At 39.8% G+C, this 26,619-nt stretch overlaps 1 long non-coding RNA gene across 1 annotated transcript in view; it reads left to right on the top strand.

The window, feature by feature from the left end:
* LOC134293475 (uncharacterized) overlaps positions 1-26,187 on the top strand; it is a 39,708-nt gene extending 13,521 nt beyond the window's left edge. Inside the window, exons 2-3 of the long non-coding RNA XR_010000423.1 lie at positions 12,431-12,560; positions 25,079-26,187. This is a non-coding gene — a long non-coding RNA (uncharacterized LOC134293475). The remainder of the gene's footprint in view (positions 1-12,430; positions 12,561-25,078) is intronic.
* Positions 26,188-26,619: the final 432 nt, after the last annotated feature.

The raw sequence follows: 26,619 nt of genomic DNA on the forward strand, positions 1-26,619 counted from the left end.
ATCATTTGGGCCACATAGTTGTGCCTCTGTTTGTAGTCTGTCTGTGCGATTTTCTTACAGCAGCTGAGGATATGATCAATGGTTTCGTCAGCTTCCTTGCACAGTCTGCATTTTGGGTCATCAGCTGATTTTTCAATCTTGGCCTTAATTGCCTTTGTCCTGATGTCTTGCTCCTGGGCTGCAAGGATCAGGCCTTCTGTCTCCTTCTTCAGGGTCCCATTCGTGAGCCAGAGCCAGGTCTTCTCCTTGTCAGCTTTTCCTTCAGTTTTGTCAAGGAACTTTCCATGCAATGTTTTGTTGTGCCAGCTGTCAGCTCTAGTTTGTAGTGTGGCTTTCTTGTACTGGTTTTTTGTCTGCTGTGCTTTGAGGAGTTTCTGATTATTATTATTATTATTATTATTATTATTATTATTATTTTTCTGCCCCATAGACTCAGGCCCCCTCTACACTGCCATGTAATGCAGTTTGAAACTGCGTTATATGGTCAGCGTAGTTTCATATAACACAGTTCAACTCTCCCTCTTTGGAGGCCTTTAAAAGGGGCTGGATGGGTCACTTTCAAAAGTGCTTCAGTGTCATTGCAAAGGTTGGACTAGATGACCTTTGTGGTCCCTTCCGATTCTGAGCTCTCCCATTCTTTACCCTCCATTGAAGTGTTTCTAATAATAGCTGGGACAACGGCTCCCTCCCCAGCTTCTCATTAGCAGGCCATTGGTTTTTAGCTTTGTTTTTCTCTCTCTATTTTTTTCCAGCCGAACTGGCTGATGTGTTCATTGGACCTTGAAGGGTTTTCCTTGCTTCCTGATCAGTATGTGGAAGAGGGAGATGTACATAAGGGCACATTGTTGTTGAAGGAGGCAGAGCTATAAAAGGAAAACGGGTGGGGGCAAAGGACAAACAGGAAAGAGAGGGGGAAAGCTCTCCCACTGCGAGGAGGCAAGCAAAAGGTGTCCACTGAACAAGGAACAGATAATGAGTGGCAGTGCAGGTAAATGGTTAGCATGCTGCTCCTTGGACGAGGACAATCAATTTCTTTTACTGGTGTAGGAGTCACAATGGTTCTCTACGTTCCCTGTTGATAAAAGAAGTGTCAGAGCCAAGAAAAACATAGATTGGATGAACATCTTTAGTTGCATGTTCCTGACAAGGGGTTTGGATGTGAGGCTCTTACAATTCTGCAATTTTAGGCAAACAGTCCAATAAAATATAACCAGAGGCAGATGTGGGCTGCCCATACAGTCAGGAGGGTCAAATAGAAGCTTTGCAGGACCATGGACAGGACTTTGGGCACCGGAATTGTGGTAGACATAAACAAACAACATATTCAGGGGGAGCTATGTGGGCCATACAATAAAATGCACAAGATCCTCCAAAGAATGATCTAGGTTGAGTATCCCTTATCCGAAATTTTGAAATCCAAAATATTCCAAAATTGTCCTCATCCGTGTCTGAGATAGTAATACATTTGTTCTCTGTCGAACACAAATTTTGTTTCATGCACAGTACTATTAAAAACATTGTTTATAAAATTAACTTCTGGCTATATGTACAAGGCATTATGTAAAAGGTAAAAGTAAACATTAAATCCAGTCGTGTCCGACTCTGGGGGCTGGTGCTCATCTCCATTTCTAAGCCGAAGAGCCGGCGTTACCCTTAGACACCTCCAAGGTCATGTGGACGGCATGACTGCATGGAGCGCCGTTACCTTTCCACCGGAGTGGTACCTATTGATCTACTCACATTGGCATGTTTTCGAACTGCTAGGTTGGCAGAAGCTGGAGCTAACAGCGGGCGCTCACTCCGCTCCCGGGATTCGAACCTGCGACCTTTCGGCATTATGTAGGTACAGTAGAGTCTCACTTATCCAACATAAATGGGCTGGCAGAATGTTGGATAAGCGAATATGTTGGATAATAAGGAGGGGTTAAGGAAAAGCCTATTAAACATCAAATTAGGTTATGATTTTACAAATTAAGCATTCTCTAAGACGAAGAGCCATCATGACTTCCTCCTTCTACCTTCCTCTCGGGTCACTGCATTTTTGGTCTTGTTATTTATGGTGTCAAAAAATACCTCCCCCGCAATTTGTGGTACCTAATTTCTCTACTTAGAGCTTATAAGCTGTTTTCGAACTGTTTGGGTAAACAGTGAGCTGGGCTTGAGGTCGAGTGCTCACCCCGATCGGGCTTTGAACTGGCCATTTTTCAGTTGGTAGATCTTATTACTGCTGGTGATTTACTGAATCATCATCAAAAATATGCAAAACACAGTAGGCCCACGTATACATATAAAAAGATCTGTTCTGGGATCTTTGCATCATATGATCTTCATGTAATATGGTAGCCTATTTTTCTTACCTGAAATGCATGGTGTCTTGGACTTCCAGTCAAATCACACCATATAACTGCTCCCCAGCACAATTCTATAGTAAACTTCCAGCATAGCTTGTGGTGGAAATTGAGCATAGGATCTTACTGGAGTCATAAAGAGAACATTTCTCTAGCTCTCCCTAGAAACTTTAGAGTGAATCTATGGCATTCAATGCTCTTCGCAAATAAATGAAACTACTTTCAATGACCTCACATGAAAAGTGGGCCTACTGTACTTTCTAATCATGCCGGTCAGAGAGAGGATTGATGGAATAGCTGAATCCTTACATCAGGGCAAATAAATTTCTTGAGATCTACTGTATCTACATTTCAAAAAGTCAGGTACCTTTCAACTGTAGGATCTGAGTAATGATATTCCTGAGTTTGTGGAAGATGTCCTTCTCAAGTTGTTTTTTATACCTCGATAGTTTGATGGCCATGTAGTTGTTCCTACCATCCCTCCTCCAAGATTGAGGAGAACTGGGCTTGAAAGAGGCAAAACAAAATGAAGGCTGTCATCACACTCCTCATATTTTACATGGTAATTGAGTCAGGATTCTGCTCCATCGTTCTGCTGTTTTAGGAGCACTCTCATTCCTCCGTTCTAATCAAATCCCTTTGCTGTGTTTATCTTCAAATTACCGTGTAAGTATGTAAACACGTGCATGCACCGTCGGGAAGCAAAAAGACTCACTGGAGCCAAAAATGTCAGCGTGAAATGAATGCGGTACTAAAAAAATCACCGTCCTGAGCCACGTTAGGAGCAATATGATATAAATTACTTTAAGGGATGCACTCTATTCTGCTACCACCTCTATTAACTGGTTTAGGTTTTATGGGGAATAACAATTGCAAGACGAGCTTGATGGAGAATAGGACACACTTGAGTGTCGGCAGTGTGGTTTCTTTATATATATATATTTCTAGATTTTAGTGCCAAGAAATCCAAAAGGTACTTTAAAGGAGACTTGTAGGATACCGCAGATTATAAAATCATCTGCAAATGACCGTAATTTTGTGCAAATGTTTATTTCCAATTGGCACTTCTGCAGGAGAGCAGGAAATGTTGGTCTCTTTCCCTCTTACCTCCCCTCCAATCCATTTAGAATAATCACCTGGACAGTTTCCAAGGGCCATACAATATGGTATGGTTGTGTTCACATTTATTGCCCAGGTTGCTGCTCATGGCGCTGGTGGTGAATAAGAAATGAATAGGGTAGAACCACATCTGACCACAAAGCAATTGGCTACTGATGCTTCTATCGTTGTCTGTTTTGCCAAAGCTAATGGTCTGTTTTGTTTCAATTTGTCTTCATTGGAGGCAGGCAACAAGCAGGGAGTTATTGAGCCCAGGGTTCTTTGAACATGGCAAAAATGGGTGTGTGTGAAAGAAAGTATCTTATTCCTCTTTGTGCTTTCCTTTCTTTCTTCTTCCCACCTGCAACCCACAAAGAAGATATTGTCTTAGAATAAGATATAGATATACAGGTTGAGTCTCTCTTAAGGGGAAATCTGAAAGCCAAAAACTTCCAAAAACAATTTTTTTACCCCCATGCATTTTTGGGTTGCTTTTAAAACTGTGTGCTTTGAGACAGACCTTTGTCAAAGCAAATCCTCGCTTCATCTGTGTGGATGTCCATGCTTCCTTGCCTTAGAGATTCTCCTGTTCCTTGATCTTTGTAACCTTTGGACCTTTGTTCTTGTGGATTTATCAACTGTTGTTTTGCCTATGGACTCTTGGACTCTTGTTTTGCCTATGGGACTGTTTAAAACATCCAGAGAGACAGACTCACATACTGGTTGACGCCCAACCATGGATTACCTAAGAAAGAAACAAACTGGGACCTTGTAAAAGGTTCCGGGCTGTGGCGCAGGCTGGAGAGCAAGCCAGCTGCAACCAGCTGCAATGAATCACTCTGACCAGGAGGTCATGAGTTTGAGGCCCACTCGGAGCCTATGTTTGTCATGTTTTTGTTCTATGTTAAAAGGCATTGAATGTTTGCCTATATGTGTAATGTGATCCGCCCTGAGTCCCCTTCGGGGTGAGAAGGGCGGAATATAAATGCTGTAAATAAATAAATAAATAAAATACTTGAAACAAATGAAGATAGACCTCATTTGCTAAAAATACACAATCTTAGGGATAAGAAGAAGACGGAGGAGAAGTAGAATTAAAACAAGGAAATATGGACTGGAAATGGATTATAGGACTATCAAAGTAAGAAGGAAGTCAAAAAAACCAAAACAAAAAAAACCTTCCCCCCTCTTTTTTTTGTTTTTTTTTGTTCTCTATCCTCTCTCACTGTTTTTTCTTTTCACTTTCTTACTTTCTATCAAAACAAAATGTTCTCACTCTTTCATTGTTTTTTTTTTTTCATGTCAGGAGCAACCGGAGTTGCTTCTGGAGTGAGAGAATTGGCCGTCTGCAAGGACGTTGCCCAGGGGACGCCCGGATGTTTTGATGTTTTACCATCCTTGTGGGAGGCTTCTCTCATGTCCCCGCATGGAGCTGGAGCTGACAGAGGGAGCTCATCCACGCTCTCCCCGGGTGGGGTTCGAACCTGGCAGCTTTCAGGTCAGCAACCCAATCTTCAAGTCACGAGGCTTTTATCCCCTAGGCCACTGGAGGCTCCACTCTTTCATTGTAAATTTATCCTATTTTACAAGATTAAAAGCTTAATAAAAATATTTAAAAAAAAAAAAAAAAACATCCAGAGAGTGACAGGCCAATATAGTCCACAGTGGCACATTCCATTGCAGAACAGCTCTCACCTTCCTATTGTTTAGGTGGGATGACTCCATTGTGTCCTAGTCTCCGGAGCAGCAAGAAACAAACTTGCCTCCCTTCCCATATTACATCCTTTCAAATATTTAAACACGGCTATCATGTCAACTCTTCACCTCCCCTTCTCCAAAGTAAGCATACCAAGTCCCTAAACTACGCCTCAGAGGGATTCATCGTTTCCAGATCTTTGATCATTTGGGTCACTCTCCTCTGGACACATCCCAGCTTCTCATTATCCTTCCTGAATCATAGTGCCCAGAACTATCTTTCTCCCTGAGCCCCTGAAAAGTCTTGGTTCAGATTAGCTTATTCCGCAGACGTGAATGTACAACCAGCTTTTATTTATTTATTTTATTTCATTTCATTTATTTATTTATTTATTTTTATGACACGAAATAAAATAAAAAATTATCTTTCCTGAATCATAGTGCCCAGAACTATCTTTCTCCCTGAGCCCCTGAAAAGTCTTGGTTAAGATTAGCTTATTCCGCAGACGTGAATGTACAACTAGCTTTTATTTATTTATTTATTTATTTATTTATTTATTTATTTTATTTATTTTTATGACACAAAATAAAAAATAAATTATCTTTCCTGAATCATAGTGCCCAGAACTATCTTTCTCCCTGAGCCCTTGAAAAGTCTTGGTTCGGATTAGCTTATTCCGCAGACGTGAATGTACAACCAGCTTTTATTTATTTATTTATTTATTTTATTTTACTTTATTTTATTTTATTTATTTATTTTTATGACACGAAATAAAATAAAAAATTATCTTTCCTGAATCATAGTGCCCAGAACTATCTTTCTCCCTGAGCCCCTGAAAAGTCTTGGTTCGGATTAGCTTATTCCGCAGACGTGAATGTACAACCAGCTTTTATTTATTTTATTTTATTTTATTTTATTTTATTTATTTATTTTTATGACACGAAATAAAAAATAAATTATCTTTCCTGAATCATAGTGCCCAGAACTATCTTTCTCCCTGAGCCCCTGAAAAGTCTTGGTTCGGATTAGCTTATTCCACAGACGTGAATGTACAACTAGCTTTTATTTTATTTATTTATTTATTTATTTATTTATTTATTTTTATGACACGAAATAAAAAATAAATTATTTTTCCTGAATCATAGTGCCCAGAACTATCTTTCTCCTTGAGCCCTTGAAAAGTCTTGGTTCGGATTAGCTTATTCCGCAGACGTGAATGTACAACCAGCTTTTATTTATTTATTTTATTTTATTTTATTTTATTTATTTATTTTTATGACACGAAATAAAATAAAAAATTATCTTTCCTGAATCATAGTGCCCAGAACTATCTTTCTCCCTGAGCCCCTGAAAAGTCTTGGTTCGGATTAGCTTATTCCACAGACGTGAATGTACAACCAGCTTTTATTTATTTATTTTATTTTATTTTATTTTATTTATTTATTTTTATGACACGAAATAAAAAAATAAATTATCTTCCCTGAATCATAGTGCCCAGAACTATCTTTCTCCCTGAGCCCCTGAAAAGTCTTGGTTCAGATTAGCTTATTCCGCAGACGTGAATGTACAACCGGCTTTTTTTTTTGCTTGACGGTCTCAAGTTGTTTGCAGAATAACAAGGCTAAATTGTTCCCACTTAAACAGGGACTGTAGAACCCAGGCATGTTTTGATGCCGACTTGTGAGAGATGTTTAAACTGTTATTTACAAAGTGTGGAAGCTGCTGTCAAGTGTTTAACTTTAAACTGTCTCCTTGTATTTTGTTTGTGTCTCTGAGTTACTGGATGCAGAGACAGAGGCTGATGTTTTTGACTCTCGCCTTAAAGGGGGTGTTTTCCTCTCTATTGAGCCCCTGCCATTGTCTTTTATCTTGCATCCCCCCTTCTACATTCTGACTCTAAGGAATGATATAACAACAGCATGAGGCTTTATTGCTTTTGGAAGTCCCTTTCTCCCCCTGCTAATACTTTAAAACCTTGAAGCCAGGGAGAAGAAGGTGAAGAAACAAGCGGGAGATGAAAACAAAGAACCCCATCCCCGTCTTTTCAAATGCTGCTGTTTTGTTTGAACAATTTTCAGGCATGCGGGTGGTGGCTTTTTCTGTCCTTGAAAAAAAGATTGTTTCTCTTCTGCCTTTTTTTTATTATTATTATTATGAATACTGTGCCTGCAGGACAAAAGAAATGGGAAGGTAAGGGCTTTAATTGAACCTTTCAGAATCAAAGGAATTTAAGGTGTTTTATAATGTTGAAAAGAAACGAATGAAAGCTAATGAAGTGTCGTCTGACTTAGTTGACCCTTCACAAGAGTGTGTTTCTGTCTTCATTTTAAAAAGGACTTCAATGACTCTCGAAACACAGGTTTGCATCTTTGTTATCTTCTTAGAGTCACAGAGTCAGGACTCTATGGCTCTATACCAGGGGTCCCCAAACTTTTAAAGCAGAGGGCCGGTCCACAATCCTTCAGACTGTTGAGGGGCTGAATTATCATTTGAAAAAAAATACAAACAAATTCCTATGCATACTGCACATGTCTTATTTGTAGTGCAACAACAGCAACAACAACGAAAGAACAATACAAATACAATATTTAAAAATGAAAACAATTTTAACCAACATAAACCTATTAGGATTTCAATGGAAAGTGTGGGCCTGCTACTAGCCAATGAGATAGTCAAGTTAATTAGGATTGTTGTTGTTGTTGTGTGCCTTCAAGTCATGTCAGACTTTGGCCGAGCCTAAGTCTAAAATTAATTATTTATTTACTGCATTTATTTACTACATTTATATCCCACCCTTCTCACCTCGAAGGGGACTCAGAGCAGCTGTATGTACATACAATATATTATATTATTAGCATAACACAATATTAGCATTATATATTACTATATTGAACTATACCACTATACTATTATATAATATCTAATATATAACATATAATTAATATTATGATATGGTATTACTATTAGTATTATATTGTATAACATAAGATTATTATCAATATTTTTTATATATATATATATATATATATATATATATATATATATATATATAATTAAAACTGATATAAAAATATTATATTATAGCTGAGGGCAGGGGCCAGGTAAATGACCTTGGAGGGCCGCATCCGGCCCCCGGGCCTTAGTTTGGGGACCCCTGCTCTATACTATGTTTTGCCATCTTTTTGGCTTTTAATTATCTTCTTCATTCAAGGCATTTCTAGAATAGAGGCCAACAAATGGTGGAATAGAGACAGAATCTAGTGTACAAAGGGCCACCAACTGGTCTCTTCCAGAGTTGATTTAAATGTTGTGGTAAGAATGTCAAAACGATTGCAAGGATAAGACCTATATGGAGTCTTATAGTACTATATCATAGAATCATAGAGTTGGAAGAGATCTCGGGCTCGGGCTCGGGCTGTGGCGCAGACTGGAGAGCAGCTGCAATCAATCACTGCAATAAATCACTCTGACCAGGAGGTCATGAGTTCGAGGCCTGCTCGGAGCCTATGTTTGTTTGTCTTTGTTCTATGTTAAAAGGCATTGAATGTTTGCCTATATGTGTAATGTGATCCACCCTGAGTCCCCTTTGGGGTGAGAAAGAAGGGCGGAATATAAATGCTGTAAATAAATAAATAAATAAATCTCATGGACCACCCAGTCCAACCCCAATCTGTCAAGAAGGAAAATTGCATTCAAAGCACCCCTGACAGATGGCCATCCAGCCTCTGCTTAAAAGCCTCCAAAGAGGAGCCTCAACCACACTCAGAGGCAGAGAGTTCCACTGCTGAACAATTCTCACAGTGAGGAAGTTCTTCCTAATGTTCAGGTGGAATCTCCTTTCTTTCCTGTAGTTTGAAGCCATTATTCCATGTCCTAGTCTCCAGAGCAGCAGAAAACAAGCTTGGTCCTCCTCCGTGTGACTTCCCCTCACATATTATACATGGCTATCATGTCTCCTATCATCATATATGATCCTACCGAAGTTCTAAGATGTTTTGTAGGAGTCCGACCACTAGTATATTGCATGGGAATAAGATGTGGGACCTTCCCTGGCCCTTTCTGAGGGAGGCTATGTTGGCCTCATCCCTACCACTCTTTCAACTCCAACTCTCACATCTCCAGTCTGTTCCAGCAGGTATACTGGAACTCCAGGGGATTAGAACAAGAGGGAACAAGTGTGAGATACATGCAGCTCCCTTGATTGTTTATGTGGTCTTCAGGGCCCCACAGTGAATATATACATGTAATATTGATACTAATATTATAATGTAATGCAATATAATACTACTAATACTAATACTAATACTTCGCCCCAGTATTGAACTTGCAGACCGAAAGGTCCCAGGTTCAAATCCCGGGAGTGGAGTGAGCGCCTTCTGTTAGCTCCAGCTTCTGCCAACCTGGCAGTTCGAAAACATGCCAATGTGAGTAGATCAATAGGTACCACTCCGGCGGGAAGGTAACGGCGCTCCATGCAGTCATGCCGGCCACATGACCTTGGAGGTGTCTACGGACAATGCTGGCTCTTTGGCTTAGAAATGGAGATGAGCACCAACCTCCAGAGTCAGACATGACTGGACTTAATGTCAGGGGAAAGCTTTACCTTTACCTTTATAGTGGTATAGTGCAATATAGTAATATATAATGTTAATATTGTGCTAAGGGCCTCTGGTGGCACAGTGTGTTAAAGTGCTGAGCTGCTGAACTTGCAGACCAAAAGGTCTCAGGTTCAAATCCTGGGAGCAGAATGAGCGCCCGCTGTTAGCCCCAGCTCCTGCCAACCTAGCAGTTCAAAAACATGCCAATGTGAGTAGATTAATAGGTACCGCTCCGGCGGGAAGGTAACGGCGCTCCATGCAGTAATGCCGGCCACATGACCTTGGAGGTGTCTATGGACAACGCCGGCTCTTCGGCTTAGAAATGGAGATGAACATCAATCCCCAGAGTCAGTCACAACTGGACTTAACGTCAGGGGAAACATTTATCTTTTACTAATATTGTGCTATGCTAATGATATAATAAATTGTATGGAAATATAACTTGTAAGCCGCTCTGAGTCCCCTTCGGGGTGAGAAGGGCGGGATATAAATGTAGCAAATAAGTAAATAAATAAATAAATATTAACTCTCTCTATAACCCCCAAACACTCTCTAGGGGCTATGGGAATGTTTTTGTCACTTTCTGAGCCCCCTTGGGCTTCAAGTGGCCTAGAAAAGTTTAAAAGCATGCCGATAATGCTCCCCACAGACCCTAATATGGGTCGGGAGACATCTGGGGGGCATTTTTATGGGAAGGAATGGGTGGGGAAGCTGCTCTCCAAGGTCTGCTAGGCATCCTCTAGATTCCACAATTTCACACCCTGGAGATAAAACCTGCTCCCATTTTCCTGGCTGTCCATCAGATGCTGGACAGCTCCATGCTTCAGCACTGCCTCAATGCCAAACTAAGTATTTTTTTTAGAGAAAAGAGGTGTCTGTATCTCTTGTACAATGTACTTGTCTTGGATGGAGGAGGGCAACCAGAGAGCTCCTCAGTGCCATTCCATCCCCAACTCTGATTTATAATATGAGTGCACTAAGTTGCAATCTGGGTGCCCTTTCATGTCAAGGAGAAAAGATTGTCTTCTACTGCAGAATATAACACTGTTTCCTTCCCCAGATACACAATACAACCCATAAGAGTCCCTAAATGTCCAGTTAGTGGCCATGTAGCATTGCTACACCTGGGAGCATCAAGGTCCAATGCACACCCAAAGAAAATGGTGTTACTATCATTTTCTAGACCAATATGCTGTTATGGTATATATACTATGTCCATGCTCAAATATTATCTTGGACTGAGCCTACAGCACACTTGAAGCAAATTCAGTGAAAAAGTGTATAATATAATAAAAAGGTAAAGGTTTCCCCTGACGTTAAGTCCAGTTGTGTCCTACTCTGGGGGTTGGTGCTCATCTCCATTTCTAAGCCGAAGAGCCGGCATTGTCCGTAGACACCTCCAAGGTCATGTGGCCAGCATGACTGCATGGAGCGCCGTTACCTTCCCGCCGGGGTGGTACCTATTCATCTACTCACATTTGCATGTTTTCGAACTGCTAGGTTGGCAGAAGCTGGAGCTAACAGCAGGCGCTCACTCGGCTCCCCACGTTTGAACCTGTGACCTTTCAGTCTGCAAGTTCAGCAGCTCAGCACTTTAACACACTGAGCTACCGGAGGCTCCAATCTATATATATAAAAGGGTAATGGAATCATGGCACTGGACAAAACAACTAAACTAAATGTCCCACAACCTCAAAAATTGACAGCACAACCTCTCATCCATGCCTCTATGTTCATACAACAAAAAGAAAAGAAAAATTAAGTCCTAGCCACAGCAACGCGTGGCCAGGCACAGCTAATATAATATAATATAATATAATATAATATAATATAATATAATATAATATAATATAATATAATATAATATAATAGATTTCCTTGAATATATTCTAGTATACTTTTAGCAATTTGGCAAATGTATAATTCTGGCATGATCAAGCAATTGGGATTGCCAAGTATTTTTCCTAACAAAGCTACTATGTCTTTAACATCTCTGGGACTTTTCACCACCAATGTGTCCATATCATGGGATAAGGGTAACCTGTTGAATATTGGCCTGACTCTAGAAGATATCAGGATTCCTTTTTTTAAAAAAAATATTATTAGTCTTCTAATAAAACAAACTCTATTTTGAAATCTTCTGAAACAGATTGCAGAAAACCAACAATCTGCATTATATGCACTTGGGGAAGCATCTTTTTAGTATTTTCAGCTCCAAGCAATTCCTATTCCTGTGAGTAACTCAGGGTTTTTTTTAACACAGGTCCCTGAGCACTGCTATCATATAAAGGATGAATGGCATTTAGGAAACCATTTCCTAATAGTTCCTCAATTGCAAAGCAAATTGAAGCGTCAGCTGCTCTTTCAAAGAATTCCTCTTTATTCTGTGTCTTTGTTGATAAAGGGAAGAGTCTCTGCAGATCGGGAGCCAGATTCGGCAGTGTTAACATTTCCATAAACCCACAACCGATCCAGCGAAACAAGTTGGTTTAGCTCGGCTAAACTTTACAAAAGTGTAAAAGGCATTGGTATTATTCAGCCTGCAGGGAATATGATTTCCCCTCCCTCCCCAATTCTTCAGTAAATTCACAAACAAATCATGTTTTATTCCTTTTTAGATTCTCTTTGGCGTTTGGATGTTCTGCATTGCCGTGGCCTGAATTCCTTGTGTTTTGCTACCTGTATTACAGAATTGTGAAGTCTCTCCAGCAAGGTGTCGATTGTGGGATTGGAACGCCATGTGCTGACATTTAGAAATGGTCTCCGGCGTGTATGAAAACAGCATTCAGAAATTCGATAACAGAAACCTCAGAACTCAAGGTGAATTATTTGGCTATATTTTTTCAGCATTCAAATGTAAAACGGCTGGTAGGCAGAGGTGATTATACTGAATAGGCAGCAGGAAAGCTGCTGGGGCTATAGCTATCTTGTTGCTTTATTCATTGGGTCTTTCTCCCTTGTGGTTCTCATTGTGCAACATGTTTTAGGGGAATCCAGGTGTAACCCTCGGTCTCAATAAAGCTGCTTCATCCAGAAGTGCTAAAGAGATATTGACTAGCATCTATCCCCAGCTTTGTCTGGGTTTGCCTTTTCTTTGTGGTAAATGGCACATTAGTTAGCAGAAGAGAAGGGGAAAAAACTTTATATATTCCCAATTACTCAGATCATAAGCGGCAGTATAAAAAGAATAACTTTAACTTAATAATCAAGAAAAGAAACTCTTTATTTCAAGGACCCAGATGGTTTCAGTTGAGATGTTTAATTTAAAGTCCCTTTCAAAGCAGAAAAAGAAAAGTGGAAGACAACTGATGATTCATTTCCTAAGGAACTAGTTCATTGGAAGCAAAGATGTCAAAGGGATGATTTTCATGGAAATAATCTGTCCAGTTTTAGAGGTGAGATACCCATAGAAATGCCAAGAGAAAATGCCTCATTGAACCCTTCCAGGGTGTGCATACATATTTATATTAAGAGTGGGCAAAGTGTGGACCATGAACCTCATGAGAACTCTGGAGTCATTTTTTGGTCTCAAGGACTAATCCAGTGATTTGGAGGCATTTTACAATTTATTTCAAAACATATTGCCCTCCAAAGGCCTCTAGGAAACATGTGTAGCATTTTCACTCCTTTTTTTTTGTTTTGTTTCCATCTTGGGCCAATTGAGGCACAAAAAAGGAAATGCACAGCTTTTAATATGAACTATCCAAGCCAAGTCCATTAAATAATTCCTTTAAAGTCCAGCTCAGTCATGCACAGACCCAGAAGCAGATGGAAGGCTCTCTCTCCATCCCAATTGCCACCTTCTATCCCATTGCTACTCCCCAGGCACCAGAGAGAAAGAAGATGCTTGCATATCTCTTTTATACCCAAGTCTAGTAGCAGATGAGAGAACCTTCATCCACCCCAACTGCCACTGCCTTAGTCTTAGAGGGAGAAAAGAATCTATATCTGCTAGACTTAATCTTCTTCCAAGCTTCCACTCCTTTTTCCTTTTGCATCATGTCTCCCATACCATGTTTATGTCTCCTACATGCTTATATAGGGGTATGTACTGTAAATAAATAAATAAGCAAACAACCAAAAGCAGAGCTCAGGGGCCGGGCTGTGGCACAGCCTGGTTAGCAGCCAGCTGCAATAAATCACTCTGACCAAGAGGACATGAGTTCGAGGCCAGCCCGTGTTGGGGTGAGCACCCGACAATTAAAAATAAAATATAGCCCCTGCCTGTTGCTGACCTAACCAACCCGAAAGATAGCTGCATCTATCAAGTAGGAAATTTAGGTACCACTTATATGTGGGGAGGCTAATTTAGACACCATAAAAATCACCCAGCTGCCGTTGGAATGAGGAAGTGCCGTTGCAGTGGATGATGAAGCAGCTGCTCCCCCTGTGGCCGGAATCAAGCTTACCCTCAGGAAGCTGGAGAAGGTATAAATTGCCTCTGTGTCTGTCTCTGTCTCTGTACTATGTTATATGACATTGAATGTTTGCCTTATATGAGTACAATGTGAGTCCACTTTGGGGTGAGAAGGGCGGAATATAAATACTGTAAATAAATAAAAAAAAACATTGAGTGGAATCAGTGTCCTCCTGTCTCAAAATCATCAGGATCCACTGACTCCTCAGGGCTGTTGATGGAGGAATTATTTCCCTTCATCAACCTGATCCATGAGGCACTTTAAATTCAAGCAGACATTCGGGAACTGTCTGACTGTTGAAGAAAGGGCTCTTAATTGATTGTGCTGCATTTGCTGTTGTTTATGTGATTTCAATGTCCTAAATCAATAGTGTTTTTGTACTAAAATTCTGAGGTCGATGTGGTGAGAAAGCCATTTTTATTCTGACCTTGAAAGGATCTTTCCAAGGTGCCTGCCCTTGTATCCATCAGCACCCATGTCTGGCACTTTGGACAACTTTGTTAAAGTTCAAACTAAAACCCAGAGTGGATTTAAACAACTCTATCAACATTGAAGCATTAGCCATGGTTGGTTCCTGGAATACCAAATGCAGTTCAAGGTGCACCTTATATTCTCCACATTATTTATTTATTTATTATTTATTTACAGTATTTATATTTCATCCTTCTCACCCCAAAGGGGACTCAGGGTGGATCATATTGCACACATATAAGGCAAACATTCAATGCCATAACATAGAACAGAGACAGACGCAGGCACAGGCTGGCCTCGAACTCATGACCTCTTGGTCAGAGTGATTTGTTGCAGCTGGCTGCTAACCAGCCTGCGCCACAGCCCGGTCTGTTATTCAAGGGATTCATGAACATTGAGTGATTGTTTATGTGTAAATCATAGCATTGCAATGAATCAGTATCCATCCCTATATCTGTAACAGAGCGGAGAATAAGAGTGGGCAGCACTCAAGACCTACGATGTTTAATCTTGGGCCCATCCAAGTTCATCCCTTGGCTCTTTTGCATCTACATAATCATGCCAAATGTTCTTTCTCTGTAATATTTTATGCATTAGGAAACTACTGGAATTGGTGCACTTTATAGTTATGCTGCAGAGGAGAGATGGTGGAAATGTAGGCATATTTGCATGGATTTATGGAGAGCTATTTCTAGATATGTCTACAGCCTAGAAAATGTAGAATAGAAGAGAAAATTACGGCTGCATTGTTTCATATACAGTAGAGTCTCTCTTATCCAACGTAAACGGGCCGGCAGAACGTTGGATAAGCGAATATGTTGGATAATAAGGAGAGAATAAGGAAAATCCTATTAAACATCAAATTAGGTTATGATTTTACAAATTAAGCACCAAAACATCATGTTATACAACAAATTTAACAGAAAAAGTAGTTCAATACGCAGTAATGCTATGTAGTAATTACTGTATTTACGATTTTAGTACCAAAGTATCATGATATATTGAAAACATTGACTACAAAAAATGCGTTGGATAATCCAGAACATTGGATAAGCGAGTGTTGGATAAGTGAGACTCTACTGTAATATTTCCCCTAAAACAAATTGTTTCAGTGCCACCTAAACATCTTAACAGAAGTGCAGAGACATGAAGGAATCGAACAGGCCTTCGGGGCCAATTTAATTATTTTGGTGCTGACAAGAGAGCATCACTCAGGGTTCTAGCTTCTCTCTTATCCACTGGCTTTCTGTCTAGAGATAGTAGTTTAAGTGACATGGAAAAGTGAGAGAGGAAACATGAAACAGGTATTCCTCCTGAAATCTAGTAACTCATATCTACACTGGAGAGAAATTTTCTTTTTGTATTCATTGGATGGGACATATAATAGAAAATGAGAGTGAGAAGACAACCCAATCCAACCTCATTCTGCTATGCAAGAATCAACAAACCAAGCTCTCCTAACAGATGACCATTTAGCCTCTGTTTACAATCTTCCACCACACTCCCAGGCAGCATATTATACTCTTGGAGAGCTCTTATTGTCAGGATGTTTTTCCTAATGTTTAGGTGGATTTTTTTCCTGGTCTCTGGGGTGGCACAAAAGCAAGATGGATAGTCATCTTCCAGTAGAGGTTGACTGTTGCACTGGAGGACCTAGGGATTTATTGAGAGGTGTTTTTTCAGGTATAAAATAGCTGTCATCCTGTTGGAAATGTGTGACCTTATAAACAACGTCCAGTCACATAGTTTAGAATTGCACAACAGTTGTATTCCTATGAGCAGAACAATTGTGCCAGTGCTATGATTGTTATGGAATCAAACATTATGTACAGTGGTATAGCTAATCTATGGGACAGGTGTCGCACCTCAGAATAGTTCACCTTGCTGTGGACACCAAGTCACACACGAAAATAGTCTTTTGTAATTTTATTAAGCTAAAGCAGAATATATATAATCAAAGCATGCAGAAATAAAGATCCCAAAGTAGTTGCAAAAAGAGTCAGTAAATCCAATAGTCTATAGTTAAAAAGCATGAGTCCATTTCCAAAGAAACATTAGTCCACTGGTTGCAAGGATTCAAGAACAGGAGAATTTCCAAGGCATGAAGACACATCCACTCTGATGAAGCGAGAATTTGCTTTGACAAAGAATTGTCTCTAAACACACACTTTTAAAAGCAACCCAAAAATGCATTTCTCTTCCCTTCAGAGGCCTCCCGTTTTCCAGCTAATCTCAGGCTGTGCCTAGGCATTCCTTTCCATTGCAAACGATCTGCTCTAGATAGCAATGACGCTCCTTGATGGTCAAGGTCAACTAAATCATTATCTTGCACCTGAATAGGAGCCTGAGACAAATCCAGCTCATTATTTCCCATGGGAATGTCTCCCTGGTTGTTATCTATGACAGGCTGGTTCAGGAGTTCATCCACAGGCTGCGCTTCTTGCCCTTCTGAACCAGCCTGTATAACTCCATGATTTCTCATCCCCGTGACATCATCCTGAAATTCATCCTGCATCCCATCCTCTGGCTCCTGCATCTGAAACCCAAAATCCCCTTCCTCATCTTCACTCTGGTTCTGCTGCTGAGTCACAACAACAGGTTGCCTTTATATGATAGTAGTAGAAGTTAATGCCCCCCAGCAGAGTTATGGGACACTTGTGATCCAGAATGGACAACAGCCAAAAGCTATGTACCCAACTGGAAAAAAAGGTCTCCACTGTTATGGTGCCCTATTGTGTGAAGGCATCACAACATTGCATGGTGCCCATTATATGGTGAATGACTCACTTATGCAATGGTATACTTTGCACATGGTCCTGATGTACATTACCACAATTGTCTCACATGATTGTGTATCATGTCAGTGAGTAGTTTGATCATTCTGCACATCGAGGCAGAATCCCAATCAAAATTTATTTTGTGCAGAATAGAGTCATACCGTCATAGAATCATTGGGATCTGGTCCAGCTCTTTGCTCAGTGCACGACTTCCTGCTAAAAATTCTCATTAGAGCTTCATGACCCATAGCAAAAACATTATTAATCTATTATTACAATATTTTTTCATTCCCTAATGAATACAGGGGGGGGGGTCAAAGTTCAACTTTTAAGAGCTAAGCACTCCAAATCATCTGGTTTGATGGAAAAATCCATCAGTTTCGGTGTCCCTCACACCAAAATGTTTGATCTCGAGTATTTATCATCTTGAATGTGCAAAACTGGAATGTGAGCTTTGATAAATTCTTGTCCAAAGCAAAGCAAAGTGAAATGAAATTATTGGCCTACCCATGGAGAGATTTGTCAAGGCAGAGTATATGACTTACTTTGTAAACGCGAGCTCATAAAACAGAACCTCATAATCGGTTATGGGCTTCAGAGATTATATAACAACATAGAAAATACCATGGCCCCATCATTCATATTTGTGATTTGACATATATAGCCTGCTGCTCAAACAAAAACATCTCCTGTTTACCAAGTATGTTAACTTTTTCCCCCAGGTTTCATAGTCAGCCCCACAATTAGAATAAATGGCCTCAGCCACCTCATAAACTAGAATTTACTGTTAGGGGACAATTAGGTTTCTGCAAGAAAAATCTGATGCACTTGCAATATTTTATTAGTTTGATTGATTTCTATTGATTGAGAGAATAATGCTTCATAATGATGCCTTAGCAAGTTCAAAACATGCTTATAAGGATGTCAAGGGTCTGCATTTTTGGGGGAGTCTGAAAACAGTATTGTTCCATTCTTTTGTTACTGTTGTTATTGGTTTGTTCTTGCTGTTGCTGCTGATGTTGTTGTTGTATGCCTTCAAGTCATATCTGATTTATGGAAACCCTAGTATATTTTATTTATTTATTTATTTATTTATTTATTTATTATTTAAACTTACATGCCACCACTCCCCTAGGGCTCGGGGGGGCTTACAAGAAAGGCTAAAATCTAACAATTTAAAAACATCTTTAAAATATCTTTAAAAAAAATCTTAAATACACATGAATCTATCTTGGGGGTTTTGGGGCAGAGAGTGGGAAACTTGCTCAAGAACAGGTCAAACAGGGAATTATGGTTCCTAGAGTCCTACTCAAGCCACAGCATACTGGTTCTCTCTGAATATGCTACTGCTATTAATAGTAGAAGTAGACTGACTTGGAGGCTAAGCTAAGAATTGGGAAGGCTAAATCCAAATCTGTCTCACTCAATGGTCTCACATAGTTTTTTCCTCCCCTGTTATTAATATTGGCTGACAGTGACTTATGCAGATGTAAGCTCAACCTATGCTTGCATAAGCAAGTAGTACTTTAGTATTTGCAGAAGGTGGCATTCTCAACCAATCTCCTGCAATGACTAAATTCCCCTCAAACCACCTATAGGAGATGAAGACCTCTTCACTCAAATATCAAAATTTTTGGTTGATCGAAAGTGGAAAAGTGGTAGAAAAATGTCCCACTAATGTCCTTAGGGCTGGACACATTCACAGCACTGATGACACTATCAAGGACTTCTGAAGGACTCCTGGAATATCCCAAGAGATGCCATGTTGCTCCATGTCCATCTATAGAAACATAGTTGGACAGTAAATTGATGCTTTTTGAAGGCAGGTTGCAGCAACTAAAAGTTAGGTGAGTTGGATGAGGGTGTGATGGGAAACATTTCATAGTTCTACTTGTGATGACTTACTATGTGTTTCCTGATCCAGGTTCTCAGCCTTTGTGTTGTATGTTGTTCCTCCCTCTGCAAGTATTAGGTAATATATGTGTGTATAATATGACACGCATATCCATGAGGGATACATTCCTGGATTTCACATGAATAAGTGAAACCTTGGACAATAGTGAACCCCAATGAAAGGAAAGACTTCTTGCCCAGTGATATCACAGAATTACATAGGAGCAGTGGTTCTCAACCTGGAGTCTCCAGATGTTTTTGGCCTTCAACTCCCAGAAATCTTAACAGCTGGTAAACTGGCTGGGGTTTCTGGGAGTTGTAGACCAAAAACATCTGGGGACCCCAGTTGAGAACCATTGCATTGGAGGATCTAGAAAATACTTAGGGCATATTTTGTTGGATGTGGATAAATGAAACCACTGATACCGGTCCAGTGGTTAAAAGGACCTCTATTTGTCTGTCTGTCTGTCTGTCTGTCTGTCTCTACCATCTATCTATATATCATCACCTACTACCAAATTAAATTAATCTTAACAATTCAGAATTTCAATTTCATCCTGGCTTGGAACATGCCTCTCAGGTCTTGCCAAACAATCAGATAGGAAGAAATATAGGGAAAACACTCTGGATATGTGTTTGTGTATACTAGGGGCAAACCATACTAATTCAGAAGCTGGTTGGAAGCTTCTGTGAATTCTAGGTCCACATTTCCAGGTCAAAACACTATGCTTCCCCCCCCCCCCCACTTCTCTAATATAAGATAGTCCTAGTGAACCATTCTCTTTCCAGCTCTTTCCAGCCTCCAACATTATCTCAGAAAGGAGCTCATTAATGGAAATCATTTGCTGAAAGTGCCTCATCAATTGTGCACTGGCATAATTGCAAATTAAAGGTGGAAACATGATTTGGACCTCAATAAACAGAGATCCAATGAGACAATAATTCAAATAGCTTTTGCTGGTGCTCCTCCTTTCTCACATGGGACTCCTGATCGCATCCTGAGGCCAGCAAAATTGTTATCATATGTTTTCTCTTATGCTGTCTACAACAACAGAAGATTGTTTTGTAGATCCTTGGGTTGCAGTGGTGAAACTTAGAATTGATAGTTTGATACTGGTTTAACTGCCATGGCTCAGTATTATGGAATCATGGGAGTCATAGTTTTACAAGGACTTTAGCCTTCTCTCACTAAATCCTCCACAGCATGGAGCCACAGCAGTTAATGTGGTCTCAAACTGCATTAATTCCACAGCGTAGATGCAGTGTTAGAGAAACCTTGATAGACCGGAAATTGATCTTCGGTTCTTCCTATGGCATGTCTACATGATATGTCCATACACTTTCAACCCCATGTAAGTGTCAAGAACCCCAGAAAATATAATTCAGTGAAGGGTAAAATAATAGCTTCATTTCAGCACCCCTTCTAAAACTATACATTTATTACATTTTTATGGGAAGTCTTGGACATTTCATCCAGATTCCATAAAGGTAGTGTAAATATGTCCCAAGCTTCTGGTTGTGGAGAAAATGAGAGTGTGTTTGAGACCCCCATAATAATAATAATAATAATAATAATAATAATAATAATAATAATAATAATAATAATAGACATTGACAAAATCATGATCTGCCAACTGCAAAAGGCCACCCTACTGGGATCTGCACGCATCATCCGAAAATACATCACACAGTCCTAAACACTTGGGAAGTGTTCGACTTGTGATTTTGTGATACGAAATCCAGCATATCTATCTTGTTTGCTGTGTAATAATAATAATAATAATAATAATAATAATAATATCACACAGTCCTAGACACTTGGGAAGTGTTCGACTTGTGATTTTGTGATACGAAATCCAGCATATCTATCTTGTTTGCTGTGTAATAATAATAATAATAATAATAATAATAATAATAATAATAATAATATCACATAGTCCTAGACACTTGGGAAGTGTTCGACTTGTGATTTTGTGATACGAAATCCAGCATATCTATCTTGTTTGCTGTGTCATAATAAAATAATAATAATAATAATAATAATAATAATAATTTTATTTTTATACCCCGCCCCATCTCCCCGAAGGGACTCGGGGCGGCTTACATGGGGTCAAGCCCAGGCAAAACAGACAATGTAAAAAACTCAATGATAAAACAAGTCAATCAACAATAAAACAAATCATACTTTGATAAAATCTTGGGTTGACTCCTAAATATTCCAGAACACTGGAATCCTACTTCAGATATAATCTTAAGGTTGCCATTTATCCAAATAGTTTTTTTAAGGAAGGCACATCTAAGCTTGCCAAGTTGCAAACCCCATAATGTGAATTCTTTCTGAAATACCCAAGGAAATGGATATATAGCTAGAACTTTTCTGATCATTTCTTTCTTAGCCTTCCATGATAATCATAGGAGCTTATTCATGGTTGGAGGTGCCTATAGATGACTTTTTTGTCTCATGCATCAATATGGCATTTAAAGATATGCAGATGTTTTCCAAACCATAATCAGGTAGTCATTAACACACCTTGTTCCCCTGCCATCTGCTTCATTGCCATGTTAAGGCCTTTTACCCACAAAGCAGCTATTTCTAATAACCATGATCTGTCACGCCCTGGCCGCAGAGCACTAGAACCAACACACGGAGGCCAATAACAGTCTAATATCTTTATTAAGGAAATGAGTAAATAGGATAAAAACAGATAGAAAATAAAGTTCATCAATAGACCTTTCAGGGAAGGTCAAATATAGTCCAGAAATATATTGTCCAGTATATAATATTAGAGTTCAAAGTTATAATCCAAAACCAAAACACACTCAACTTCCAAGCAGTTTGAGTGGGGAAACGTCCAAGATTTTACTAGAGATCAAAGTAAGTCCAAGGCAGGAAACTGAAGACAAGACTGGATACTTGGCACAAGATACAAGGCTGGGAACACGATGAGACGGGTCAAGAACACGACAAGGCAAGGCACGATGAAACTGGAGTTAGCGGACTCAAAACGCAGTCCACACTTGGCTGGAACCTAAGTTAATCCTTGAGCTGACTTGTTGACTCCGCGCGGGCTAGCCCGGTGCGGGAAACTTTTAAAGAACTTCAAATCTTTCTACAAACAGGTGTCCAGTGCTTCTTTTCCCAAGGGAAAAGAACTGAAACACATCTTCATCCAGATGCGTTCCTCCCTGAAAACTCTCAGGAGAAACGAGCTAATTAGTACTCTGTCTGGCTGCTAATCTGGCGCTTTTTCTTGTTTGCGCTTTCTCTGAGAGACTAGTTTCAAAAAACTCCCTTTTCGCGAAAGGGGGAGAAGCGCTGGGAATAGCCTGTTCAAGGTCCGTTTTAATGAGCTCTTGGCAAGAATTGTCAACAAAAGGCATCTGGAATGGAACAGTCTCTTGCTGAGACGGCAGAAATCCCATGTCTTCATCACCATGATCCATAATGGCGCTAGGGTCAAGACTCAGAGGCCCATGGGGCATCACATGATCTGGGCTCCAAGGATTCTGTTTGTATATGCTGCAATACTATTGTGGCGGATTAAGAACTGTGTAGTGCTGGATGATGATTTCCATATCAGTGGGGCTAAGGCGAGTTTTAAAAGAACTATCCAAGGTGCTGGACTTACATACAAAATAGGTTTGGTACCTTGGATAGCTCTTTCACAGACTCAAATTCAGAACCGATTACCATTCCATAGAGATGGAAGCCACACACCATCAATGGGGTGATAGAACATAAAACCAAACTCAGTCTTTTCTGTGCATTCACAAATTGTAGCATTTACTGCAGAAAAATGGAGAATCATCTTTCAGAATACATGGGACATCTGTACAAATGACTCCTGGGTGCTGTGTGCCTGTTCTGGATGAGTCAGAAACATCAATCACTTATTTTCTGGAAGGTCCCTGATCATTTTCATCTTGTCAGGCAGGAGCTGCTGAGCAGATTGCAGTGCTTTGATTTTATGTGTGTTTTTGTTGTTTGCTTCTCCCTTTCTTTCAGCATCTGTTAGCTGTAAGAAGCACACGTACGTATGCACACACACACACACACAGACACACACACACACAACTGTCAATAGCAACTGGATTCCCACTTCCCCCGCCCAAAAAAATGAAATTCAACTAATTTCTTGACTTGCCACATACATTTTGCCTCCCACATTCTGTATTCATTGTTTCGATCTGTCAAAACTCCCAAATAAAAGCAGGGCTGCAAGAATGATAAAGAATTATGCGCTACCTATTACCTTGCATGCACACACTGCGGTTCAAAATTCACACAATAATCCTATTGCTATCTGTGGTGCCGATCATGGTATTCAACATTGTGTAACTATCGGCAGGCACCAGCAGAAATACTTGGAGAAATTGCCACATTCTGCTAACAATAGCTTATACTGCAATGAAATAGGAAGAAATGAACATTCTCGGCAGTCACACTCGGGGAAGAACTGACTGCTTTTTTAAATAGTTTGCTGAGTTTAGGGCTGATGGTAAAAATAAAGCAATAGAGAAACAAGAGATTATTTAGTCTTGGAGATGGAAGAACCAATGCTTTTGTTTTCTCACTACTTGCTTCTCATCCTTTCAAATGTGCAGAGGTGAAACAAATGTTTATACATGACTGGGAACAGTTTAAATGCCCAGTTTTACCATTCAGAATTGAACGATGACTTCAATTTCACTGAGAAATAATATTTTACCACTGAAAATTCAAGGAGCTGTTTCCAATCTGAATGATGCTTAAAACAAGAACCAGTTAAACCAAAGGGCTGAGTTAGTCATGACTAATTCAGCTATATCAAAACTTTGATTAAATATATCCAGCCTAAAGACTTTAGATTTTTTTGCTTCAATTTGCTTCAGTCTCATCAATATTTGGCAAACAACACATAGTGTTATTGTATGTTTTCCGGGCTGTATGGCCATGTTCTAGAAGTATTCTCTCCTGACGTTTCGCCCACATCTATGGCAGGCATCCTCAGAGGTTGTGAGGGACACATAATGTGTCCCTGATATTCACTGAGGTTTGGTTCCAGGATTCCTGTGGATACCAAATCCATGAATGCTCGAATCTCATTATATACAATAGTAAAGTACCATATTTACTTGATTGTAATGCTCACCTTTTTTGACTAAATTACCTTCCCAAAATTAGGATGTGCATTAGATTTGTGTAATATGGTAAATACTTTTTTGGGTTTCAGGGTTTTAAAAATCGAGGTGCGCATTAGATTTGATGGTGAATTAGATTTGAGTAAATACAGGTAAATGGTGCCCCTTACATAAAATAGCAAAATCATTTTTTGTTTTTGATATATATATATATACACACACACACACACACACACACACACACACACACACACACACACAGTAGAGTCTCACTTATCCAACATAAACGGGCTGGCAGAATGTTGGATAAGCGAATATGTTGGATAATAAGGAGGCATTAAGGAAAAGCCTATTAAACATCAAATTAGGTTATGATTTTACAAATGAAGCACCAAAACATAATTGTTAGACAACAAATTTAGCAGAAAAAGTAGTTCAATACGCAGTAATGCTATGTAGTAATTACTGTATTTATGAATTTAGCACCAAAATATCATGATATATTGAAAACATTGACTACAAAAATGCGTTGGATAATCCAGAACGTTGGATAAGCGAGTGTTGGATAAGTGAGACTCTACTGTATATATATTTAAGCCATTGGTAGTTGAATCCTTGCACATATAACCTCCACCTTTCTCTGGGGCTTCTCCTCCAGGTCTTCTTCTTCTGAACCTGACTTGGTCTGCAGAAATGAAGGAGGACTTGGCTGGCTATCAGGCATCTGCTGTGGCTTCTCCAAAGGCAAGTCTGCTTTGTCTTCATTGGAAGATGAACTCCCAAGAAGTAGAGCATGGCATTCCCTGGGTCAGAGGCATAGACCTTCACCTATGAATGCTCCACATGTGTCATACATCTTCTTGATCCTGGCCTGAATATAGGTAAAGGTAAAGGTTTCCCTTGACGTTAAGTCCAGTCATGTCCAACTCTGGTGCTCATCTCCATTTCTAAGCCGAAGAGCTGGCGTTGTCCATAGACACCTCCAAGGTCATGTGGCTGACATGACTGCATGGAATGCCGTTACCTTCCCGTCAGAGCGGTATCTATTGATCTACTCGCATTTGCATGTTTTTGAACTGCTAGATTGGTAGAAGCTGGAGCTAACAGCGGGCACTCACTCCGCTCCCTTCTGGTGACTCAGTGTGTTAAAGCGCTGAGCTGCTGAACTTGCAGACCGAAAGGTTCCAGGTTTCAATCCAGCCTGAATATAAGAATTAGCTAATCCTCACAGATCTATGAGGCTAGAATATGAAGCCCTTCCTCTGTCTTAAAATGGGTTTCTACCCTTGTCCAAACTCTTATCTGGGATGCTGTGAGTCTTTTGGGCTGGATGGCCATGTTCTAGAAGCTTTCTCTCCTGATGTTTTACCCATATCTGTGGCAGGCATCCTCAGAGCTGTGAGGTTTAAGAAACACACTAGTGGCTGCCAGATGAAATCTACCCTGTTTTCCCTAAAATAAGACATCCCCAGAAAATAAGACCTAGTCAAGGTTTTGCTGAATTGCTAAATATAAGGCCTCCCCCGAAAGTAAGACCTAGCAAAGTTTTTGTTTGGAAGCATCCCCAACGAACAGAACACCAGAGCACACAGGATTGGTAAATGTACGTACCATAGAGTGTTGTACATGGAAATATTGGTAGTAACAAGAAATTCTTGACAGGATTCAGTTTGTCTGATTATGCTGGTTTGTGATGACAACTACTGTACAGTATATAATAAATGTTTATTCTTTTGTTCAACAATAAATGTCAATTCTTCTTCATTGAAAAATAAGACATCCCCTGAAAATAAGACCTAGAGCATCTTTGGGAGCAAAAATTGATATAAGACACTGTCTTATTTTCGGGGAAACACGGTATCTCTCCTTACTCCTGGATATATTCTCAGGGATGAATAGCTGGCATAACATGATCAGCCCATTCCCTGAATGAACCATGTTGTAGACCTTTTGGAGTGGATTGAAATTCAAAGGTTTCAAAAGCTGGTGATGTGCCTTCAAATTATTTGAAAGGAGAAATTACAGATCAGTGTGATCTGTAATTTTTGCCATGTCTGCTTGTCAATGTGAGTAAAAAATAGCTTGCTTCTCAACCCATAGTCTTCTCACAAGATTGTCAACAAAGCTCCCTGTTGTTCCTCCATCAAAGCCTTCTGACACAGCAGTGATAATTGCCACTGCATCTCCATCCCGTGGCTA

This window comes from Anolis carolinensis, unplaced genomic scaffold (genome assembly GCF_035594765.1).
Source record: "Anolis carolinensis isolate JA03-04 unplaced genomic scaffold, rAnoCar3.1.pri scaffold_8, whole genome shotgun sequence".
Lineage (NCBI taxonomy): Eukaryota > Metazoa > Chordata > Lepidosauria > Squamata > Dactyloidae > Anolis > Anolis carolinensis.